Below are 5,921 nucleotides of genomic sequence, written 5' to 3'. Positions count from 1 at the left end.
AAATCAGACACTTTCCTTATACTATATTTATGTGTGTCGGTTTTGGCACTATAAAAACTATACTTTTCATAACAAGTGAGCCTTTTCACTAAGGGTTTATTTTACAAACGAAACACACTTTTAGGAAACTATAATAGGTATAGTTTTACGAGAACACTACGAACTTTTACATACATGGAAATACTATTTCAAGAAGCTACTTTCATATACAATAACGAACGAACATTTTCACACGTAAATCTGTTTTATACTAAGTTTTGTGAGACATTAAGCTTCACGTACGCACGAGTACACATTTCAAGTCGTGTATTATATACCAGAATCCCTTGGAAGGGGAGCATAGTGTTTGTGTATAGATCTATACAGGCTTGACAACCCGCGCCCTGACTATTAGCTACAGTCCACCATTAGGGGTGACAAACGTCAGAACATTCCAACGCCTAAAGAACTTTGTGTGTAGGCATTCCTTGTTAATAGCATGGTTATAAAACTCACATAGAGTATTAAAAACACATTGATTTACGGAGGTTTTCAGATATAATGGAGGTTTTACACATATATAAGTTCATTTATTTTATGTTTGAAAAACCCAATTGTGATATACGTTTGGAACTTCTAACCACCACTCATAGATGGAAAAACATCAACTTTTTAACATATATTGGTCTTGATTTAAGGCTACATTTATACTAGTAGGAAATATGGGATTTTATAGAGTCTAACGAACAAAAACGAACCATTTCATTTTCATACAAACACTATCATTAAATGCTTATGAAACTCACCAGCTTAAATGCTGATCTACTCTATCAAAACTACTTGTATGTCCCAGGGACTCAGTAATTACAGGTACTAAACAGCTTTTGAAGAAGGAACGTTGCGGCACTAGTTTAAATTCATATTTTGACATCATATTGTAATTGGTTTTGAACATGTACTCTTTTAAACAATGTAAACTTTCAATTATATATATGATGGTTGTATTGCTTTCTTTACTATGTATTCATTTGCTACGTTACCACATGAAGTCATCCGCCCCCGAACGTTTCCGCCGTTCCGGTTTGGGGGTGTGACATCCTTCGACTCCTTTGGATCTAGTTTCCTTCTTCTCTTCAAAACTTCAAGATTCACACAATAAATGCTTAAAATGCTCACAGAATAGTTAGGGTTTGCTAAATGATGCTCTGAGGATGAAGGAGGCGAGGTTGGGGCTCACAACATGGTTTAAATAGGGTGCAAAACCCGTGGATCTAGGGTTTCCTCCAGACTAGCGGGCTTGCCGAGTCACCAACTTAAACGTGCTTAATATCTCGTCTCTACTCGGCGATTCGGGCCTATAACTCACCGAGTTCCAACTAAAAATGTAAAAATACTTAGATTAAAATACATACCATGAACCAAGTGCTATAGCACAATGTAAACTTATTAAATATTCAATACAATGGTTGTAATTCTTTGATCTATACTATTCAATTGTTATGATACTGTACATGAAAGTCATCCGCCCCCAAACGTTTACGCCGTTCTGGTTTGGGTGTATGACAGATTGGTATCAGAGCATTATTTATAGTGAACTAAGTATATCAAACCATTTGAGATATACAATTATAAATACAATAGGGCTAAAACACTCTGACTAAGAAGTATACTTTGAATATATAATAGTATTTTTCTAAAAATTATACATACATACATGCATACTAGAAATAGTGTCATAATGAGAACCATATAAAAAGTATTTAGAAGGTTTAAACACTACGATTAATCCTAGACTATTATGTAATCATATATGGGATAAATATAGTATGATAAACTATATTTATACAATATATGACCAACATGTGTTTAGGAATGGTCGTGGTAGGCAATTAATCTAAAACTTACCAACCCAAAATACCAAGAAACTTTAGGGTAAAACATAAAGATCAAAATACTATAGGATTATTTTAAAAATACTACAGAATCATACACTTAAGCCTTTCATGTATTTCTCATATCTCTATTCTCGCATAGACATCATGGCAGGATTTCACATGCCTGGAGACCCCTATTTACCTAACCATGGAAATGGTGGGTGGATCGAAGAGGATCCCGAAGAGGATCCTGAGGAAGTAATGGAAGAGGATCCCTAAGAGGATCCAGATGAGGGAGAAGAAGAAGAAGAGGAAGGGGAAGAAGAGGGCTTAGAAGCAAAGTCTGAAGTCATAAATCCTCCTTACATCGCCCGAGCTACCAGGGACCCATGCCCCGTTGGTCAGAGGACCCAAAAAGGTGGAGCACACAGCAACATCAGCGTTCTCCATACGGCATGGAGCAAGGTTTCTATAAACTTGGTCATACAGGACCGGAGGACAGGTCCCTCCTTGTTATGGTTCAGCGAATCACACACCTCGGAGATTAGACCAAAGCGTCAGCGAATCGGATCATGGAGCTAGGGGCCGCTGTTGAGGCCACCAGAAAACGGACTTGATTTCTGGAGAAAGACTACCCCCGATATGCCACCTTATTGATAGTATCCATGAGGACCTTACCACCACTCGACCATAATTGAGAGAATACCAGGAGAGGCACTCGGCTCCCGAAGAGAGAGTGATTGCAGCTGAGCGTCGGATAGCAAAGATACAGGGTGCCTCGACTTCATTCCATGACCCATAGGAGACTACCCTCCATGAGTAGAGCTTATCCTACTCACATCTTGATTTCATTTGCGAGTAAGCGTTGGTGCCACTCTTTCATGTAGACCTTCTTAAATGTCAATTTTCACAAAAAACTATGTACTAGTACCAAATTTATCAATGAAATGGGTATGCATTTTTTATTTCATTGGATGTTGTTAATTGTTATGAAATTTTTTACTTGTTATAGTAAATTTCATTATGAATTGCTTGAAAATTTCAATAAAAACTAGACTTGATATGTATACAAAACAAGGCATTCCATTACGAAAATGTCCGATTCATAACTCTTATCAATGACTTATCGTCGTTCCACCTTTAAACTTTATGGCAGCAGTATGCCACCAAGGAAGTCAAATAGGTGCAAGACAACACACCACTAGCCCCACCACCTCCATAAATGGATCCTGATATGTTCCAGGCTGTCGTAACAGCCGTTGTGGCCCAAATCAATAGTAACAGCAACGAAAGCGGAAATGGGACTGACAGTTCCAATCAGGGAGAAAACCAAGGGCACCAGCGGATGTGCTTATACAAAGAATACATGAACTGCAAGCCCAGGACGTATCATGGCGATGATGGGGTCGTTGCTTTGACAAGATGGTTCGAGAAAACTGAGTCCATCTTCAAAATATGTGCCTGCCCAGACGAGTTCAAGGTCAAATATGTCGCATGTACATTTGCGGACTTAGCCTTGTCATGGTGGAACAGCCACGTTAAAATATTAACTCTAGCTATTTCCAACGCCATGAGTTAGGAGGAATTGAAAGCCATGATGTTCGAGGAATACTGTCGAAGGAGTGAGATGCAGAAGCTTGAACAGGAACTGTGGGAATACTCCATGAAGGGTTCTGATATTGCCACTTACACTTCCCGATTTAACAAATTGGCAACTTTGTGCCCAAGAATGGTCACTCCAGAGGCCAAGAAAGTGGAACGTTACATTTGGGGGCTATCCCCTCAAATCCAGGGGATGGCCATATCTGCCAACCCCAGCACCCTCGACAGTGCCAAGCGACTATCACAAACTCTTGGCGACCAGGGAGTTCATCAAGGCATTATAACCCCCACGCCCGAACAACCAAAGGGCGGTGACCACAAAAGGAAGTTTTTGAACAAAAAGAAGAGCCAACCCGCTCAAGACCCGACCAAGAAACAACAAATGGTGACCGTCCATGCCATCACCACTTCCACCGCCCCTACTGCCCCTACACCAACCAAGCAATATGTTGAAACTCTTCCAAAATGCGACAAATGCAATTACCACCAGCATGGAGCGTGTCGAGACATACAATGTAACAATTGCAACAAGAAGGGGCACACAACCTGTTTTTACAAAGCACCGGCACAAGAAACCACCCAGACCGCTAATGCTGGGGTGAGTCGTGCCTGCTACGGTTGTGGTGAAACCGGGCATTTCAAGAAGGATTGCCCGAAGGCACAAAACACAAATAGCAGAGGTGTGGGAAGGGTTCTAGCAATAGGGCATGAGGAGGTCATGAGGCATCCCACCATGGTTACTGGTACGTTCCTCCTAAACAACCCATATGTGTGCATACTATTTGATAGTGGTGCGGAGAAAAGCTTCGTGAGCCACCAGTTTAAACACTTACTCAAACAGAAACCCCAAACACTAAATGAAACATTCGCCATAGAAGTGACAAATGGTAAAACAAAAAGCACTAAGGATATATACATAGGATGCACTCTAGCTCTAAACAACCATTCTTTTCAAATCGACCTAATGTCGGTCACCATAAGGAGTTTTGATGTTATCATCGTCATGGATTGGTTAAGCCCCACCATGCCGATATCTGGTGTTACGAAAAGGTTGTTTGCCTTAATCTGCCAAGCAGTGAAACCCTCATCATTTATGGCGACAAACCCGACGCGAATCTACAAATCATTTCATGCATCAAGGCTTAGAATATATACGCAAAGAATACCACGCCTTCTTAGTTCACGTCGTTGATAAGAAACAAGAAGTGCAAAACATCAAGGAAATTCTTGAGCTCTGCAACTTTCCTGATGTATTCCCAGAAGACCTTCCGGGAATCCCACCTGTACGCCAAGTCGAGTTCAGAATCGACTTAATCCTCAGAGCCGCCACCATAGCCAAATCCCCAACTGAACAGACTACTGAGCAAAGTATTCATCCGGCCGAGCTTCTCACCTTAGGGAGCACCGGTCTTGTTCATGAAAAAGAAGGACGGATCATTCCGCAGGTGCATAGACTACCGAGAACTGAACAAGCTCACTATCAAAAATCGTTATCCCTACCTCGAATCGACAACTGGTTTGATCAACTACAAGGATCGAGCTACTTCTCAAAGATTGATCTAAGGTCGGGTACCATCAGCTGCAAATTTAAGAGGAAGATATTCCAAAGACGGCATTCAGAACTCGCTACAGCCACTATGAGTTTGTAGTGATGCCCCTTGGTTTGACTAATGCACCTGCAGTGTTCATGGACTTAATGAACCATGTGTGCTGACTTTACTTGGATAAATTCGTGATAGTATTCATAGACGACATAATAATCTACTCATGAAGCAAAGAGGAACATAGTCAGCACCTATGGCAGGTCTTAGAGACGTTAAGGGTAAAAAAGCTATACATAAAATTCTCGAAATGCGAGTTCTGGATTTGAAAAGTAGACTTCTTGGGGCACGTAGTTAGTGAGGAAGGGATACACGTTGACCCTTCTAAAGTCAAGGCGATTGAAAACTGGGCAACACCAAGAACAGCGACAAAGATCCATCAGTTTTTAGGGCTTGCTGGCTACTACCAAAGATTTATACAAAACTTCTCTAAGATTGCAAAGTCACTCACTACCTTGACTCAAAAGGGAGTGACATTCAGCTGGGGGAATAAACAAGAAGCCGCCTTCCAGACGCTTAAATAAGCCATGTGCAGTGCTCTAGTCTTGTCCCTCCCAGAAGGGACCAAAGACTTTGTGGTCTACTATGATGCATCCAAGCAAGGCCTGGGATGTGTGCTCATGCAAAGAGGAAAGGTCATCGCCTATGCCTCAAGACAACTCAAGGCTCATGAGGTAAATTACACCACGCACGACCTCGAATTAAGAGCGGTGGTGTTTGCCCTGAAGATCTGGAGACACTACCTATACGGTACCAAATCCACCATCTTTATAGATCATAAGAATCTACATCACATCCTCAATCAAAAGGAGCTCAACATGAGACAACGGCGATGGGTTAAACTGCTAAATGACTACGAATGCGA

Source organism: Lactuca saligna, chromosome 6 (assembly GCF_052625555.1).
Source record: "Lactuca saligna cultivar CGN05327 chromosome 6, ASM5262555v1, whole genome shotgun sequence".
Classification (NCBI taxonomy): domain Eukaryota; kingdom Viridiplantae; phylum Streptophyta; class Magnoliopsida; order Asterales; family Asteraceae; genus Lactuca; species Lactuca saligna.
The sequence above is the reverse complement of the archived record's forward strand: the minus strand, read 5'-3'. Positions refer to the sequence as shown.